Here is a 20,930-nt window from a genome sequence, read left to right as displayed (position 1 = left end):
AGACTTAAAGATAAAAATCAATAGTAATAGACTTGTTATTTAAATTAATAGCTCAGTTAAGAATTTCTGAACGTATAACATGAGTTTTCATTAAACTAAATACTTAAGAGTTCTTTTGAGAAGCTCTGAGATCTTTCCCCTATTCTTTCTAGATCAATCTGCAGTAACACAAGTTTAAAAAAAAAAATAGTGCTGCATCAGTGATCAAAAGCATTGTTTTAGTTGTCTCAGTTCTCTACCAAACATGATACGGTTCATGTAGCGAGTAAGAATGTTAGTAATCTTCTTTCCATGGAACTTTCAAAGGCTTACTGAAATCTTAGCTTTCTAAGGTTTTGGATGGTACAATAATTGTTCAAAATATTAACTAAAGGCAAAATGGAAGAAAGGATTTAGAAAGTCCTATATAGTTGTCATATAGTAACTGGCTTCTCTTCCTCACTCCAAATAATCAATTCATCTTTTCTTTTTATGTCTTTCGAGAGCTCAAAAAATTGAGGTAACTTGGGGCACATTATTTCATATCATCTCAGACTGTTCCATTTTATATTTCCTATGTCTGTCTGCTAGGGGACATAAAAGCTACGAAAAGTCAGAGCAGTGAGCACAAATAAAACCAAGATCTTGGTTTCTCAATACCAATCTCTAGTTACAGAAATCAGGAGAAATGACTGATTACAGAGATGAAGCAAAGAAAATACAAGCGAGATTGGAACAGTTTATTATACCAGAAAGAAAAGAGGTATACAAACAGTCTTGGGAGACATGTCAAAAGGACACCAGAACCAGCCTTAAAATATTGCATCTGACCAATTCTGGAACAATTTGAATCTTAAATCCTTTCTTCCATTTTTGCCTTTAGTTAATATTTTGAATAGACACATATGTCACAGTGGTGAGATAATATCTTATTTCTAAACTGGAAATAAGTTTACAGACTGATTTATAATTATAGCATTACCAATTTTTTTGTATTTTATACTAAAATAATAAAAGACAACCTAATGTTCTATATTACCATTTTTATCCCAACTTCGTGGCATGCCCCCAGACTCCTGGGTTCTTTCCCATTGATATGAATTCAGGGTGCAGGTGAGAGATCTGGTTTCTCACTTGGGAGTGTGGACTGTAATGTATGAGGTGTAATACTTGGCCAATAGTCCTGATTATTGATAATGTTACTGGTCCTCTGAGCACACAAGCCCGTTGTTTTCCATTGGTCAGACTGCATGTATCTGACTAGTTTCCCACTTTTCATTTAAGTTCTTCTCTTTTGTGTTTTCTTTATTGCAAAGATATACTTCACTGAAGTCCATGGTAAAGAATCCCTAAGGGGGACCTCTCTGGCCATCCAGTAGTTAAGACTGTGCTTTTACTTCAGGGGGCACAGATTTGATCCCTGGTTGGGGAACTAAGATACAGCATGCATGCCATCTTAAAGGTCCATCTTAACGGAGGACATGCCATTTTTAGTTGCAAGGTTCCCCCTTTCTGGAAGCGGTCCTTAGAGTGGCCCTACTTTTTCCACACAGCATATACTGCCTTCATAAATGCCATTACTCCAAGGTTCAAAGTTTTTAAATGGAGAGAAAGACAGTTTGCTTAAGAAGGGGATTGCCCCCATTTCCTTCTCTAACCATCCCATTAAAAGGCAGAGGACAAGAGAACAAAGGGGTAGTTTAGCATTTCTATCATCCTCATAGAAACTGATGCGCTCTTGCTATGGGGCTTAAATCAAATTAACATTCTGGGATAGGCAGAGTTAGGAATCTTCTCCCAAGAAGTTCCCCCATTCTACACAACTATGCATGTGTTTGCCTTCCAAGGCAAAAAAGGACTTTGCAGATGTAATTAAGGTTGCTAATTAGCTGACATTAATTAAAATTGGGGGACTATCCTGGCTTATCCATTTGGACTCAATGTGATCCAGTGAACCTGTGGGGCAGAAGAGGAAGGTGAAAGTCAGCAAGATTTGAAGCACAGGAGGGATTCAAGAGGCCATGGCTTGCTAGAAGATGAAGGGGTCACCTGTCAAGTAAACAGTTTTGCAACCACAACTAACTAAATTCTTCTAACAACCTGAATGCACTTGGTAGTGGGTACCCCCCAGAGTATTCAAAAAGAAATAAAATTTGGCCAACTCTTTGATTTCAGCCTTGGCGATTTTAAGCAAAGAACCCAGCCATCATGCTGGACCTTTTGTCTACAGAACTCAGAGATAATAAATGGGTGATATTTTAAACCATAGGCTTGTGATAATGTGTTATGTAGTAATACAAAACTGCTGCTGCTGCTAAGTCGCTTCAGTCGTGTCCGACTCTGTGTGACCCCATAGACGGCAACCCACCAGGCTCCCCCGTCCTTGGGATTCTCCAGGCAAGAATACTGGAGTGGGTTGCCATTTCCTTCTCCAATGCTTGAAAGTGAAAGTGAAGTCACTCAGCAGCGTCCGACTCTCCGCGACCCCAACTAAAGCTCGCTATATTTATTATTCAACACACTTCAGTGATTTAGCTATTGTCAATGTCACCATTAAAAGTGCAGTGTCCAGAAACTATCAATCAAACAACTGATATGAGGCTGAGCTGTGAACGTTCAGGACCCGGGATTATGTAGAATTAATAGATAAGAACTACTATGGTTCATGTGAAGAGGAGCCCTGGTGTCTAATTGCATTTCTATGAATTACTAATTGTATGGCAGGTTATTTAATCTAAGTTTCAGTTTCCACAGTTGTAAAACATTGGGAATTAAAATATACTGTAAGGCCAGGTACAGCATTCTAGGATTTCCCTGGTGGCTCAGATGGTAAAACATCCTCCTGCAGTGTGGGAGACCTGGGTTCGATCGCTGGGTTGGGAAGATCCCCTGGAGGAGGAAATGGCAACTCACTCCAGTAGATTTGCCTGTGAAACTCCATGGACAGAGGAGCCTGGCAGGCTCCTGTCCACGAGGTTGCAAAGAGTTGGATACAATTGAAGGACTTTCACTTTCATACTATTCTAAAGCAAGCATACTTGGGAATCAGTTTAAGCACACCTGCAAAATTGTGTGTCCAAATTTTATTACCCCCCAAAATTTGGGATGTCATAATTTGACACCTTGTTTATCACTTGACTTCACTTTCCCACTTGTTCACATTCTTTCATTTGTCTATAGTCATTTTAGTGACTGCATAATACTTTTAGGTGTAGGTTTCAATTTCCTTGAAGACAGAGACCAGTTTTTTGTTTCCATGTGACCTCAGGATCTAGAGCAGAGTGAGTAGCCAGTAAATGCTTATTCAATGGAAATAAATAGTTCAATTGTTCTTATCATATCCTAATAAGATCACAGGATTGCCAATGCATAAAACAGTTACCCACAAAGATTCTATATCCCTGTACTTAAAATTTTTTTTTATTAGCATATAGGTGATTTACAATGTTGTGTTAGTTTCACATGTACAGCAAAGTGAAATCAGTTATACATATACATTGGATTGGGTTAAGTCACTCAGTCATGTCTGACTCTTTGCGACCCCAGGGACTGTAACCTAACAGGCTCCTCTGTCTATGGGATGTTCCAGGCAAGAGTACGGGAGTGGGTTGCCATTTCCTTCTCCAGGGGATCTCCCCAACCCAGGGATCAAACCCTGGTCTCCCGCATTGCAGGCAGACACTTTACCATCTGAACCACCAGGGAAGCCTTACATATACATGTATCCACTCTTTTTTGTAGGATTCTTTTCCCATGTAGGTTATTACAGAATATTGAGTAGAGTTCCCTGTGCTATACATCATTACTGCACTTTTCCTGAAAATGATTACAGTTAATGTAATTCACTACATATTATTCTTCTCTCTTGCTGGCATGTTCTGTATTGTTGACCAGTATGAATGTTATTCTTAAAGAGATAGGAAAACCAGACCACCTTACCTGCCTCCTGAGAAATCTGTATGCAGGTCAAGAAGTAACAGTTAGAACTAGACATGAAACAACAGACTGGTTCCAAATCACGAAAGGAGTACATCAAGTCTGTATATTGTCACCCTGCTTATTTAACTTATATGCAGAGTACATCATGAGAAACACTGGGCTGAATAAAGCACAAGCTGGAATCAAGTTTGTTGAGAGAAATATCAATAACCTCAGATATGCAGATGACACCATTCTTATGGCAGAAAGCGAAGAAGAACTAAAGAGCCTCTTGATGAAAGTGAAAGAGGAGAGGGAAAAAGTTTGCTTAAAATTCAACATTCAGAAAGCTAAGATCATGGCATCTGGTATCATCTAGAAATTTACATTTTAACAACCAAGCTATTCATCCTAAAACATGAGAATCAAAATAATGCCAAAGCACTGTCTTGATTTCATTGAATGCTTATCTCAACCTACAGAGAAGCCTTTGTGGAATGTTATTTGGCACCCAGGTTAGATCCTACTAAACTTTTGGAGGGTTCCTCACTCCTGTTGAACTTCAGTCAACATCTATTGAGAACTAAGGACTGAATAGATTGGCTGATAAACCACACAAAGAATGGTTTCAATAGAGGTAGATGGAGAGCATTCTTTTGACATAAGCATCACAAATTCTCCAGTAAAAAACATAGAATACTCAGAGCCTAAGGAGAAGGAAATGGCAACTCACTCCAGTGTTCTTGCCTGGAGAATCCCAGGGACGGGGGAGCCTGATGGGCTGCCATCTGTGGGGTCGCACAGAGTCGGACACGACTGAAATGACTTAGCAGCAGCAGCTAGGAGTATAGTAAGGGAGAATCCATATTGTATAATATGCACAAATGTAGAAGTTCATAAGAAGAAAATGTGATTGAAGTGAAAAGCCAAAATGGCAGTATGAGTAACTATCACACATTTTCTGACACCCCACATTGTCACCCCAAACAGTCATTAAAAGGCAATAATTTCAGAGGCTCTGGATGCTGTGAAAAGAGGAAAGTGGCAGGCAGCAACACATTCTAAACATCACTCTATTTTTTGCTAATTTAGTTCATTCTGTCTTGCACAGTCTCAGGAGAGAGCATTATAAGACCTCTCAGAAACAATGCAGAAAGAGCAGGGAATAGGATAGATACATGTAGGAGCTCAGGATTGGTGAGACATAAATAGTTTGTCTTTCCGTGATGAATATAATAAAAGATAATGACTATATAAAGAGAAAGGAGATCTTGTGTCTCCTTACTTTTGTATGGAAGCTCAAAAGAAAAGGAGGAAAATTAGAAAACTGAGGAGAAAAAGTACATTTTTACATTGAAATGAGGGTGAGACTTGAAAGAGATCGAGTCTACCCTATTACTACTCACAGATGAACTGATGAGACAAGATCCCTTCTGATGTGATTTCAGGGATGTGAGAGACTGATGTGTTGCTGAGAGAGATATATTCTGTGCAGGTTGTCTTGGTCAATAGGTAGCTTTCTAGTGTGTCAACCAGTAGCTCAGTTTGGATAAATAAATTGGGCAAAATTTTGTTGACTTTAGGAACATATCAGGTTCCTCCAGAAACAAACAAAAAAAATGGTCAAAAGGGTTGGAGATATTAAAGAGGTCTACATGTAACCAGTAGTCATATTTACTTAACTTTGACAAACTGTACAGCGCACAAAAGGATGCATTTGAAAGCTATAGCAACAGTTTTGTTGGTCATGGAATGCTTAGTAAAATCTTTTAGACCATTCTCAGAAGACTGATGCTCAATCTCCAGGCTTTTATTTGCACTATCCCATGGGCGCCCCTTTTGGCTCAGGTGGTAAAGAATCCGCCTGCAATGTGGGAGACCTGGGTTCAATCCCTGAGTTGGGAAGATCCCCTGGGGAAGGGAAAGGCTACTCACTCCAGTATTCTGGCCTGGAGAATTCCATGGACTGTATAGTCCATGGGGTCGCAAAGAATCAGACACAACTGAGTGACTTTCACTTCACTTCACTTCATAAGGGCTTCCTAGGTAGCACTAAGTGGTAAAGAACCTGCCTGCCAGTGCAGGAGACATGAGATGCAGGTTCGATCCCTGGATTGGAAAGATCCCCTGAGGAGAAAATGGCAAACCACCCCAGTATTCTTGCCTGGAGAATCCCCATGGACAGAGGAGCCTGGTGGGCCAAGGTCCATAGGGTCACAAGGAGTCAAACAGGACTGAAGTGACATAATATCCAGTTCTCAGTCCAGCTTGCTGAGTTTCATTCATCTTTAGAGAGAAGCTTACAGAGTCTCCAGGATTCACTATAAATTGTATCAAATCAATCATCTATATAAATCAGTAGAGTAGTGACACTACAAGACTGTTAACATCTCACATCCTTTTAGATTACTGATGCTATTTTTGTGAAAATAGATGCAAAAATCTGCTGTCCTTTGTTTTATTCAACACTGTGTAAGAAGACATGCTGCTAAGTCACTTCAGTCGTGTCTGACTCTGTGCGACCCCATAGATGGCAGCCCACCAGGCTTCCCCGTCCCTGGGATTCTCCAGGCAAGAACACTGGAGTGGGTTGCCATTTCCTTCTCCAATGCATGAAAGTCAAAAGTGAAAGTGAAGTCGCTCAGTCGTGTCTGACTCTAGCGACCCTATGGACTGCAGCCCACCAGGCTCCTCCATCCATGGGATTTTCCAGGCAAAAGTACTGGAGTGGGGTGCCATTGCCATGCTACATGATAATAAAACAGAAAAAGAAGTGAAAGCTCTTTTTTAGTCTTGAGCTCTTAATTAGTCTATACTTTAAAAGATAAAGTGTAAGAGAGAAGACTAAGGAAGAAGAAACAGGGAGCCTCAGAAAAGTGTATAAAGGGAGTTTACTTGAAGTGCAGGAAACAGAAAAGCTGAAGGATTAATCTGAATCACTGTCTTGGAATCAGAATCACCACAGCTCTTCAGGTTGAAAAGGAAGTAAGAGGCCATGATACCACCTTTATTAATGTTAATGTAAAAATAAAAATAAAACAAAAAACTTGGGCAAATTCATTGGCACATTTAGAGTGGTTCAGTTCAGTTCAGTCGCTCAGTCGTGTCCAACTCTTTGCAACCCCATGAATCGCAGCACGCCAGGCCTCCTTGTCCATCACCAACTACTGGAGTTCACGCAAATTCATGTCCATCGAGTTGGTGATGTCATCCAGCCATCTCATCCTCTGTCATCCCCTTCTCCTCCTGGCCCCAATACCTCCCAGCATCAGAGTCTTTTCCAATGAAAAGACTGCCCCCACCTCTTCGCATGAAGTGGTCAAAGTATTGGAGTTTCAGCTTTAGCATCAGTCCTTCCAAAGAACACCCAGGACTGATCTCCTTTAGAATGGACTAGTTGGATCTCCTTGCAGTCCAAGGGACGCTCAAGAGTCTTCTCCAACACCACAGTTCAAAAGCATCAATTCTTTGGCACTCAGCTTTCTTCACAGTCCAACTCTCACATCCATACATGACCACTGGAAAAACCATAGCCTTCACTAGATGGACCTTTTTTGGCAAAGTAATGTCTCTGTTTTTGAATATGCTATCTAGGTTGTTCATAATTTTTCTTCACACAATAGACCATGACAAGAGACCATCCCCTCTCATCTTCTCTTCCCACAACCCATATTATTTGGCACCAAAAGATCTCAAGAACAAAAAAGCTAAAGTATGTCATAGAAATAACTTATGAATATTTTGCATAAACAAAAGTATTTTCTTCAAATATTGTTCTCCATCCCTACTCATCCACATTCTTTGAAATGTGATTATTATAGTCTTTCTGATCTTGTCTTATACATTAAACCAATTTATATGTAAATTAGATCATCACAAACATTGCTTGCAGTGTTATTATATGTGTTGTGCTTAGTCACTTAGTCATGTCCAACTCTTTGAGACGCTATGGACTGCTCCCCTGACAAGCCACCCCCCATGCTCCTCTGTCCATGGAATTCTCCAGGCAAGAATACTGGAGTGGGTTTCCATGCCCTCCTCCAGGGGATCTTCCCAACCCAGGGATCGAATCCATGTCTCCCTCATAGCAGGTGGATTCTTTACTGTCTGAGCCACCAAGGAAGCCCAATATAACATATAGCAAAAACTCTTTTATGTCAGCACACAAAATTCTATTCTTTCATAATTTCAGGGTGGCAGAAGAATATATAGCATGTACTGGTGGACAGGTAGGTGGCAGCAAATAAACACACCAAATTGCAAATTGCAATAAACATTCTTATAGATCCTTGTACGTTTTTGGTCTCTGGTGAAATATTTCCCTGAAAGTGGAGTTTTCAGATTAAAGGGTCCAAATATTTTATATGTTGGTAGGTATTATCTATTTGCATTCTAAAATCTATCAATCTGCATTTCATGAAGTACTTTTTTCACATCTTGCCAAAGATTGACATTATCAGTCTATGCTAATGTGCTAGATAAATACAATGCTATTCTTGAGTAATCTGAAGCCCTTTTTTTCTTGTTAAAGTTTGAGCATCTTTTTTTTACATTTTTGGGCCTTCATATGTCCTTTATATCCTTTATTCATTTTTCTTTAGCCTGTCCTTTATTTGCTTTTTTATTGAAGTATTTATATAGGGGCAAATATTGTTCTAATTAACAGTTTACCTTTAAAAATTGTTCACTGCTTTTAATTTTATAGAACCAGTCTATTAATCTCTCCTTCATAACTTCTGGCTCTTGAGACACCCAAAAATACACCTCCTCCACAAATATGCAAATTCTCTTCAGAGTTTCTAATGAACTTTTATATTTAATTATAAGTTATATCTGATACTACATGTGATTTGAACTATGACTGTTGCATGATATTTGCCAAACTGGCTTGCCAATGGACCCAATATATTTTAAGCATTTGCTTTTTACATATTATTTTGAACTCTACATTTTGACATACCAATGTTCCTTAGTTCCTGCCTCTAAGGTTGCATTTTTATTCCTAAAATTGGTAAATCTGTTTAATATGTGGCAGTTCTTCACTGTTTTCAATATTATACCTGGTAAGGCAAATTCCCATCAATTTAGATTCTGATTAGATTTGATTAAAGATATATATTAATTCTGGAACATTCACTGCATTGCAATATTCCACCATTCCTTCCAGCATCATTGTATCACTGTTTATCAAGTCTATTTTCATGCGCGTTGTATGTGATGTATTTTATATGCTTCTACACATCTTTTCCTGAATCTTCAGTTGATAATTTTTTTATTGATAGTAAAAACTGGAAAATTTTCACCGTCATATTTCTATTTAGTTACTACTGTTTTAAAATAGCGACATTGATTTTGTTACACTATTTTAGTTGGCTCCATTAATCTCTTTTTTAGTTTTATTAATTTGAATATATTTCATTTAAGAAAATACAATTTTTGCTTTCCTTTCCAATCTTTGCACTTCTTTTCCTTTTCTTTCAGTGGTTAAAATCTGCAGAAAAAAAATACAATAACACAGATTATGACAAATGTCCTGGACTCTAGTACTCTTAGTATCTTTTCTTGGTTTTGTTTTGTGTTGTTTTGCAATTGGTTTTTGAGGGACATAATGCTGAGAAATACATTTTTGTTATCTTAGTTTACTTAGAGTTTTACTTGTAGTTTTGTTTTACTATTCAGTAGAGGTTTAATTACATAAAATGCCTTTTTAGGCAACTCAGTGTACCGTGTTCTTCCTGCCATGCTTTAATCTAGAGTGAAATGAAATCCACTAATAATTTACTAATGTTCTATTCCTGGGATAAATCCTACTTCTCTATAGTAGAGTTCTTGTGTTAACAAACAGCTGGAATAGTTTTGTTAATTTTAACTCAAGAATTGTTGCTGCTGCTGCTGCTAAGTCACTTCAGTCGTATCTGACTCTGTGCGACCCCATAGACGGCAGCCCACCAGGCTCCCCCGTCCCTGGGATTCTCCAGGCAAGAATACTAGAGTGGGTTGCCATTTCCTTCTTCAATGCATGAAAGTGAAAAGTCAAAGTGAAGTTGCTCAGTCGTGTCCCACTCTTAGCGACCTCATGGACTGCAGCCTACCAGGCTCCTCCATCCATGAGATTTTCCAGGCAAGAGTACTGGAGTGGGGTGCCATTACCTTCTGCTATTTAAAAAACACACTTTAATATTCCATAATTGTTCTATTATTTGACTGTAGAATCACTAGAAATCTAATGTTGCAGATTTTTTTGAATCTTTGTGTATTTTTTCTAAGTCATCAAGTGATTTTTAAATATAAGACAACATATTTTTTTGAAGATTTGAGTATAGTCCATTATAAATATGTCTGATCCTATTAAATTTATAATCTACAACATCTGTCTTTTTCTCCTGAGTTTAACTTACCTGCCTTTCCTAATCCAACAATATAATTTTCTTTTCAGAGTAAATTATCCTCATTTCATCTAAATTGCAAAACACTGAAAAAAATCACAATGTATTCTGTTATGACTTGATCATTTTGTCTTGTTTGCACATCTTTTTCAATCATTTGTAATTTTGAAAACTTTTACATTTTTTGAACACTTTTCAGGATATCACAGTTTTCTATTACATGGTTTTCTTTCAAAAATCTGGCTTCTTTTTTAAAGATAATTTAAAGTTTTCTATTTCATCAATTTCTGATTTTATTTGAATAAATTATTTCCTAATTTTTTCCCTGCAAATATTTTTCTGTGTTTAATTAAATACTAATTTTATCTTTTTTCCAAAATTGACATTTTAAGATGATAAAATTCTTTTTAGTATAGCTATGGATGTAATTTTGTTATTTTATAAATAATCTATCATTTTAGTTTTGATTTTATAATAAAATTATATATAATATATAAATTTTATACATTATATATAATTATAATATATTATAAAATATAATTATAATTTTATAATAAAAATTATTTTGAAGGTGTTTTCAAGGTTTTTTCTACAATTTTCTTTTTAAAATGTTTTCATCACTGATTATAGTACTATGATATTGTCATGAGGTAATGGTACTAAAGAGTTCCAACTTTTAAGATTTAATAATAAGTTTTATTGCCAAATGCATGATCAATTTTTCAATATGATCTATGAATATACACTATTTTTGTGAAAAATAGTGTATATTCCATGTATCAGGCATAACATACACACATATATATAATATATTTTGTTAAACAACATTGTAAATTTATTATGTTAATCTTTTCATTCTCAAGTCTAAAGATAAATGTGCCTAACAACTCCCAGTATGATTGTTGCTAAGCCAAAATCTTCAGTGACTTACTAGAAACTGTAGTGCTTATACGTTGATGTTATTTATTACACAAAATTTCCTGTCCTTTGCTCATTGCAAACAAATTACATGTTGTTTTGTTAAACTATTTGACTTTAAATTTTACTATACTTTATTTTGACACTGTTTCCTGCCCCCACTGGGGTTTTCCCATATGACATTTTTTGTTCTTGACTTATAGTATTATTTTCCATTGTTTTATAATTTAAGAAGTTGTGTATATTATCCTATCTGAACTGTATTTTCTCTAACTGAATAATGAGATTCTTTGAATATTTTGTTATCATAACACATGCTGCTATAAACATTCTTGAGCACATACCCTGGTGCACTTCTGAATGAGCTGCCCTAGAATAAACACCCTAGAATAGAAATGCAAAAGAACAAAATAAAAAAACATTCAACTTTATAAGAAGATGCTGTTTTATTTTCAACAAAGCAGTTGTGCTAACTCAAGCTGAAATCAATATATGAGCTCTTATTTCTCATCTAGTAATTTTCCTATCAAACTTCTTAATTTTTTATAAATATATAATTACAAAAAAGTATCTCAAATGTCAATTTGCATTTCTTAATCTTTGAAATTAACCACATTTTAATATATTATTGGCCATAATTATTTCTTTCTCTGTGAAATTATTACAACTTTTGCTCAATATTTTATGATGTTGTTTATCTTTTTCTTTTTGATTTGTTATTTGCATATATATATATACAAATATATACACTCTGAGTACAGATCTATTATTGGTTATATACACTGATCCTCATATTTTCTTGCATTTTGTAACACTATGCTATATTTTGACTAATAGCATTCTTAATGTTAATGTAGTCCAATTGATCGATTTTTATTTTAAATAATTTTTCCTGTTTAGGAAATCCTTTACTTATCCAAGACTAGAAATACATTCTTAATTGTTTTAGATGTTGAGGTTTTGCTTACATTTTCAAATCCTTAATTCACTCATAAATGTGTTTGAATGCATGCTGTGAGGTTGAAATTTATTTTCTTTGGTTTTTTTTTCTTATATGGAAATTTATTTGCTCCACCGTCATCAGTTAAGCAGTTTTGCCTTGTTTCAGGAATGTCCAAACCTTAATATCACTTAATATTCATGGAGAGTAAATTGAAACAAATTCAATGCAAGGTAATTTCCAGTACTAATTAAACTTATAAATAAATAATTTCATTTTTAGGAATTAGTCCTGTATGCTTGCACAGTATGAAATATCTTATGAACAAAGTTATTTATTACAACAGTCTTTGAAATAGCAAAAAATTGGGAAAAATAAATTTCCATGTATAATATACTGCATGAAATATTAATAAATTATTATTCATTGATGTAACAATGCTATGTCGGAGAAGGCAATGGCAACCCACTCCAGTACTTTTGCCTGGAAAATCCCAGGGACAGAGGAGCCTAGTGGGCTGCCACCTATGGAGTCACAGAGTCGAACACGGCTGAAGCGACTTAGCAGTAGCAGCAACAATGTTATATAGGCATTAAAAACCCTGTAAAGATAACCAAGAATTATTAAAATTATTTCATTATTCCTCCTGCAGATTTTTCACATCTACAGAAACCCCAAGGATGTTTTGATCTCTTTCATTTTTCAAATTTGGTGGCTGCATTAGAAGGTCCAGACAACATGGGGGATTTCATGGAGCAGTTTCCAGATGTAAAAGGTAACTGTAAATTTAATTACCAAGCAACATGTTTATGAAGCAATGTTGGCGTATAGCCAAATTCCCAAACCTGGAGAACATATTTTAGGAAGATGGAGAAGTGGTAATCATAAAGATAGAACACACATTGAAGATAGAATGTCACTATAGTTAGAACTGGACATGTAACAATGGCCTGGTTCAAAACTGGGAAAGGTGTATGACAGGTCTGTATATTGTCACCCTGCTTATTTAACATTTATGCAGAGTGTATCAGAGGAAATGCCAGGCTGGATGAATCACAAGCTGGAATCAAGATTGCTTGGAGAAATATGAACAACCTCAGATATGCAGATGATACCACTCTAATGGCAGAAAGGAAAGAGGAACTAAAGAACCTCTTGATAAAGGTGATAGAAGAGAGTGGAAAAGCTGGCTTAAAGCTCAACATTTAAAAAACTAAGATCATGGCATCTGATCCCACCACTTCGTTGCAAATAGATGGGGGAAAAGTGGGAACAGTAACATATTTCATTTTCTTGGTCTCCAAAATCACTGCGGACAGTGACTGCAGCCATAAAATTAAAAGACATTTGCTCCTTGGAAGAAAAGCTGTGGCAAACCTAGACAACATATTAAAACCAGAAACATCACTTTGACAACAAAGGTCTATATAGTCAAAGCTATGGTTTTTCCAGTAGTCATGTATGGATGTGAGAGCTGGACCGTAAAGAAGGCAGAGCACCAAAGAATTGATATTTTTGAATTGTGGTGCTAGAGAAGACTTTTGAGCGTCCCTTTGTCTGCAAGGATATCAAACCAGTCAAGCTTAGAGGAAATCAACCCTGAATATTCACTTGAAGGACTGATGCTGAAGCTGAAGCTCCAATACTTTGGTCACTTGATGCAAAAAGCCAACTCATTGGAAGAGTTCCTGATGCTGGGAAAGACTGAGGGCAGGAGGAGAAGAGGGTGACAGAGGGTGAGCGGGTTGGATGGTGTCACTGACTCAGTGGACATGAATCTGAGCAAACTCTGGGAGATAGTGAAGAATAGGGAAGCCTGACATACCGCAGTCCATTGGGTCGCAAAGAGTTGGACACAACTTGGAGACTGAACAACAATTGTCTGTCTACTTAGTCTGCCATCCAGTGGCTTTTCTGTCCTCATGAGGAACACTCTGGGAATTGTCAAGGTTGCAGAAGCAATTGTACAGGAAATATTTTTACCAGAGTATAAGATAATCACAAACAGTCTAACAACTCAAACTAGCCAGATTCAAAGCTAGATCCTCCAAGTGTTTCAGAATAGTTAATGTTCAGGATGGGTGAAGGTTTTGGACTCTGTCATGGACGTAGGGTAGGTCTTATATGGCAGCTGTGGAATGTTCATTCCAGCACTGAGAATAGAGTGATGCAAGAGGCTTGTGCAATGTTGGATCAGGGCTGTCACTCATTTAAAAGATTATATTCAGGTGCTGTCCTGTTGTAGATAATTAAAATTGCTACCCACAGACCTTAAAATAGACAATAAGATGTATGTTTTCAGATGAAAGAAGTAGGAAAAGAAAGGGGCTTACCTTAACAAAGTTTTCAAAATTAGATCTTTGGGATTCTTTTGTCTACATTGCTGTTTTCCTATAGACACAGACAGTAGGTTGCAAAGGCAGGTATGGTATTTAAATGAGGTAATAACTCCCCTGAACACCATTTTTAAAAGATAGTAAAGATGTCCAATGGTGGAATCTTGTCTATGTGGGAAATCCAGAACAGAAAAGAAACTATAGTTACTGTTCAATAAGTATAAGGACTTTATCTTGTTCTTTATTAATTTTCCCACAGTCTTAGGAAGGCTTTGGTCTGATCACATCAGAGGCTGGTATGAACACAGACATGACTTCAATATACTGTTCCTGATGTATGAAGAGATGAAGACGGTAAGAGGTGTGTTTTTCTTATTTTAATTATTTCTTTGAAATCCTTTCTTATCTTGGTTTCAATGAACCATATTCTCCTACAGTTATCTTTATACCTAACTATTCAGGCTTCTTTTGATGTTTCTAATTTCCTGCCCCTTCATTTGTCAGAGCTCTCCTCTCACTGTGTACAAGTCATCTCTTGTGATTGATTCCTTTTCATGTAACAATTTATAGCAATAAAGGCAAACTCAAATGTGCAGAGCAACCATAACTTTGAAAAATTGAAAAGGGACTGTGGGAGCACTAGGGTGAGGAGCCACTAAGCTATGACCAATTAGAAGTGAATGTGTGCTATTGATGCAAATTCTTCCCAATTTTAAGGAGAATTTTCAAAGGTAGCTTTCTTGTGAAATCACAAAATGTTTCCATGCAGGCATCTGATCAAAACTGTCTTAAAATATTGCATAAACCAAACAACCTTTGTGAAAGACAAACTTCTCTCAATCCATGATACCCTTTTCCTAGTCCAGATCAGCCTTCCTAATTGGTCTACCTACCAGCAATCTCAGCTTATCAACATTTATTCTCATATTTTTCAACCAGAGTTATCAACTCAAAAAGCAAAATCTGATTTTCCCCCTATTTTTATATTTGATTTTCTCCATATAAATGTGCTCATGACAAAACTATCTATAAATACAGAATTTATTGAAAATTTGGACATAAAGACTACAGAGGAACTGGGCAAGATCTCTTGAATATTAATATTTCTATGTCTGTTATCAATACACTATCACCAGGTGTCACTTTTAAATTATCTTCCATCAAGTAGCAATTACTTATGTATTTTTGATCTAGGTTTTTGCCAGTCTTTCAAATAATAATTTTTTAGTTATGTAATATGGAGAGAATCTTCTTTCAACTTCCCCTATCAAAGAAAAATAGATCTTAGTCAAATTATGTTTTCTGTTTTAAAGCTCTGTCTAGATAAAGATCTCAATTTTCTCAAGCTATTGAGTATACACTATGTTGTGGATTTTTAGGTCTTTCTGTGCCTACTACCTCCCATGGAAAATTTTTGGTAATTTTACCTAAAACTATTGATGCTTGGCTTGCTAATTAATTGCATCGGAAATACCCAAACTCCATATAAAACTTATCTCAGAGGATTTTGCATGTTTCCCACAGATTTGGGGGTATTATCTCCAGGATCATAGTGACCATGAAGAGTCATTTTATTCTACCCTGTCTCAAGCATCAAGCAGTATGTATTTGGAATGAAGGCAAGGGTAGCCATACTGTTTGGAGATTCATATTTAAATGAGTAAAATAAAAATAAAATCAAAGAAGTAGTACTTATAAAAATAAGGTAGTAGTTATTTAGGGGGTGGAGGGCAAGGTTTATGATTAGGAAAGGGATGTATTTTGTGGGGGGTCTGAGATACTGGCAGAGTTTAACTTGATGAGCAGGTTGTAATCATGAATATTCACTTTATAATAATTCATTATGCTTCATGTTTATTTTATGCCTTTTCTACATGTGTGTTTTGTTAAATGTAAAAAACACCTCATGAAGATTTTAATTTATCTTAAGTGAAATGGGAAGCTCCTGAGTGACATAACCTAGAGAAAGCCTAAAGCCTAATTTGGGGAGAGAATGAATCTTTCATCTTTTGTGATGTTTCATTTATATATTGATGTTGGTTGAAACCTTCATAAAGAAACTCATACACACCTTTATGTGTATATGTGTGTGTGTGTATGGGTGAAGTAGTCTCTGGAGGCTGAAGTCATAGCGTGATAAAGGAGAAGGGTGCTCATTGTCTTGTTTGGAGTACAGTTCACAAGTTCATATATTGAAATCCCCTCTGTTATTATTTTTTTAATCATTTTCAGTTTTCTGTCAAATTTTTATTTTTGTCTCTTATACCTTGAATATCATAAGCATAGTGACTTAAACTTTCAGATAATTGCAGCATCTGTAAAATGTATCATTCTATTATTCCTATATTTTTGCTGATCGTTGACTGCATTGTCTTTTGCTTAATGTTCTTGCATATTTTGATTTACATGTTATTCTATATAAAAATTATTTGTAGAAATAATATAGTAAAGATGGTCCTGTTATTTTACTCACCAACTAACACTCAACCTATCCCGCTGACAGTTGTCATCTACAAGGTAAATATTAAGATGTTCATTAACCTGCATTGGAAAAGAATCTGAAAAAGGAGAGACACACATGTATATGTATAACGGAATCACTCTGTTGTACACCTGAAACACTGTAAATCAACTATACTTGAAAGAATTGTTTTGCTGTTTGCTCTTTGTACTGTGCATTCTTATTATATAGGAATGCGACTCATTTTTGTGGTTTTGCATTGTGCAACTCTGTTCAACATGTTTATTAGTTCTAAAAGATTTTGTGGCATCTTTAGGATTTTCTATGTATAAAGTCATCTTGTCTGCAAAGAGAAGTAATTTTACTTCTTACATCCAATTTGAATGCCTTTCATTGATTGATGGCTTAGTTACTCTAGCTAAGATATTCAGTACTATGTTGAATAAGTGATGAGAATGGGTATCCTTGCCTTCTTCCTGATCTTGGCAGAAATAGTTTCAGTCTTCCACCATTGAGTATGATGCTGGCAGTAGTATTTCACATATCTCCTTTTAATGTTGAAGTATTTTCCTTCTATTCTTTGTTCATTGAGTTATTTTATTGTGAAAATGTGTTGGATATGAAATGCTTTTTTTTCTGTATCAGTTGAGATGCTCATGTGGTTTATTTCCCTTCACTCTGTACATGTGGTATTACAAAAATTAATTTTCATATTTTGAACCATCTTTGCTTCCCAGGAGTGTATCCCACTTGATCATGATGCACATAACCCTTTAATATGTTGCTGAGTTTATTTTGCCACTAATTTTTGAGGAGTTTTGCATCTTACATTTTACAAGTTATATGGATCTTTAGTTCTCTTTCTTCTAGTGCTTTTCTCTGACTTTGGTATCAGGGAAATGCTGGCCTTATAGAATAATCTTGTGAATGCTTCCTCCTCTTCAATTTTTTAGAAGAGTTTGAGAAGGACTGATGTTAGTTCTATAAATATTTGATAGAAGTCACCAGTGAAGCCACATAACCTTGGGTTTTCTTTTTCATGTGCCCACTATATTTAATTACTTGAATTTAATTACTCTTTAATTACTTTTTCCTCTTGAAATTGTGACTCTTAAGCACAGCTAGCATATTATTGTTCTCAATCTTTGTGAGCAATTATCACAGTTTCTGAAATATATAATATATTCTAAAAGTGCTGCATGAATGAATGATGAGCCGTCCTTATAAAATCAATCAGTAGGAAGCTCTAACACAGCTGACAATCAGAACACTCCTTTTCATGGGTGCTCTGTGATATATCCTTGAAAAGCTCTAGATGTAAAATAAACCCAAGGACTTCCAGTTTTCAAAAACATGGAAAAGATGTTGGGCTGTAACTCATGTATTCTGTATAGACTGAATAGTTTCTCATACAATTCTTTCAGGATCTCAGAAGGTCTGTGACTAAAATCAGCAATTTTCCTGAGAAGGAACTGAATGAAGAGGATGTGGATGCTATAGTGAAGCAGGCTTCATTTCAGAATTGAAGGATGATCCACGAGCTAATTACAATAATATTCTGACCTCTGAAGTTGGGACAAAAACAAGCCAAGGACGTTTCCTGTGCAAAGGTGATATTCAAAGGTTTATAGAAGCAAAACTGTTGAGAGTTTCCTTGAGTACTTGGCTACTACACTAATTAAGTAGTGCTTCCAAAATGTGTCTCCCAGTACTGCCATTTGGTCCCTGGAGAGAAACAAAATCCTAACTGAAAATGTCCCTAAAAAGTATTCCAGGAAACAGAACAGTACAGAGCCAGACACTTTAACCTGACTAATGAATATTAGGATCTTCCTTTCAGATCACAATGACCCTACTCTAACATCTGTAAGCAAGTCTTACCTGGAGGCACAAGAGAGCTCCAACTTCAATTTCCTTTATTTCTCTTAGAACATACTAGAGATTTAGTTAATATGTACTTTTCTCTGAGGGAGGGTGTTTGGATTACTGTTACTTTCTCATGTGTCAGATTTCTTCTTGTAAAAATTAGGCTGATACCTCATCAAACCAATCCGCTATAAATTCATTTATTCAACAATAGGTAGTAAATTTCTATTGTATTTTTGTAACATGCCAGGAGTCATTAATAATAAATATATTTCCCTTCCAATACTTTTAAACTTTATTTTAAATTCAATTTTTAATGCACATTATTCTAAAACATAATTTGTACTTCTCTATTATATTAAGATTTTATTCCCTAATGTATACATAACTTATATTATGCTGATGAACATATATTCTTAATTATGTAAAGTTATTTTACTGAAATTGCTATAGATACTGATTATTTTAAAAAATCATTGCTGCTTCTTTTGTCCCATTTATTATTTATTTTTTTAATTTATTTATTTTAATTGGAGGCTAATTACAATATTGTATTGGTTTTGCCATACATCAACATGAATCCACCACGGGTGTACACGTTTTCCCAATCCTGAACCCCCCTCCCACCTCCCTCCCCATACCATCCCTCTGGGTCATCCCAGTGCACCAGCCCCAAGCATCCAGTATCATGCATCAAACCTGGACTGGTGATTTGTTTCCTATATGATATTATACATGTTTCAATGCCATTCTCCCAAATCATCCCCCCCCTCCCTCTCCCACAGAGTCTAAAAGACTGTTCTATACATCTGTGTCTTTTTTGCTGTCTCGCATACAGGGTTATAGTTACCATCTTTCTAAATTCCATATATATGTGTTAGTATACTGTATTGGTGTTTTTCTTTCTGGCTTACTTCACTCTGTATAATAGGCTCCAGTTTCATCCACCTCATTAGAACTGACTCAAATGTATTCTTTTTAATGGCTGAGTAATACTCCATTGTGTATATGTACCACAGCTTTCTTATCCATTCATCTGCTGATGGACATCTAGGTTGTTTCCATGTCCTGGCTATTATAAACAGTGCTGTGATGAACACTGGGGTACACGTGTCTCTTTCAATTCTTGTTTCCTCCGTGTGTATGCCCCATTTATTATTGATTTTCACTTCTTGTTGCTCAACTGTGTAAAGCATTTCTCATGCCTATAAAAGCTTGTTTACTCTTAAAAATGCCAACAATCTGATAGCTAAAGGTACCAAATGTTAATCTTAATTAAAAAATAATTTAATAATGGTTTCAATCTTCCATCAAGTAAAACTGCAGAAATAACAACTCAGGATACCCTCTGTGATATTGATTTCATTATTTAAAATCTTTGGGTATCATTTTTCTCTATTTTACAAATGGAAAAATACTTAACTTGAAGAGTTTTGCTAAGAATTATATTACATGATAGGTGTAGTTTGCTTAGCATGTTGTGTGGAATTTAGTAAAACATACTCAGATGTTTTAATATTTTAGGGTTTTCTAAAGAAAGGTTATAATTTAATGGTAATAGTTGGTGGAAGTCAAACAGATAAGGAAGTGAACTATAACTCTATTTTCAGTGTTTACCGCATGCAAAGTTTTCTTAGCTTAAAATTGTGAAAGGGAAATAAGATAAAATCCCATGGAAATCTAATAAATATTTAGCTTGGCTTGAAGAAGAGATTAAGCGGACTGTAGAAAATGTTGGTCCTGACTGTGCTACCTTCCTACTCAGGTGCTTTTCATGTGCTTGTCCCACTAGGTACCATTGGAGACTGGAAACATCACTAGACTGTGGAGCAAAATGAGAAATTTGACAGAGCATTTCAAAGGAAAATGAAAGATTTCCCCTTGAAGTTCATCTGGGATATAAATGAGGAGTAGAATCACTGTGAAAGAATCACATAAAAATCTACTAGTGACAGAGCATATTTTAACATACACATTAATTTGTGATTCTCCTACAAATTATAAGTTAAAGTTAATTACATAACTTTTATTCTTGTTCAGTGGCTAAGTCATGTCAGCTCTGTGACCCCATGAACTGCAGCATTCCAGGCTACCCTGTGCTTCACTAATCTCTCGAAGTTTGCTCA

At 35.9% G+C, this 20,930-nt stretch overlaps 1 pseudogene; it reads left to right on the top strand.

Moving 5' to 3' along the window:
* Nucleotides 1-20,718, top strand: part of LOC129619561 (amine sulfotransferase-like) — a 44,206-nt pseudogene extending 23,488 nt beyond the window's left edge.
* Nucleotides 20,719-20,930: the final 212 nt, after the last annotated feature.

Source organism: Bubalus kerabau, chromosome 9 (genome assembly GCF_029407905.1).
Source record: "Bubalus kerabau isolate K-KA32 ecotype Philippines breed swamp buffalo chromosome 9, PCC_UOA_SB_1v2, whole genome shotgun sequence".
Classification (NCBI taxonomy): domain Eukaryota; kingdom Metazoa; phylum Chordata; class Mammalia; order Artiodactyla; family Bovidae; genus Bubalus; species Bubalus kerabau.
This window is presented reverse-complemented; position numbering and strand designations above follow the sequence as displayed.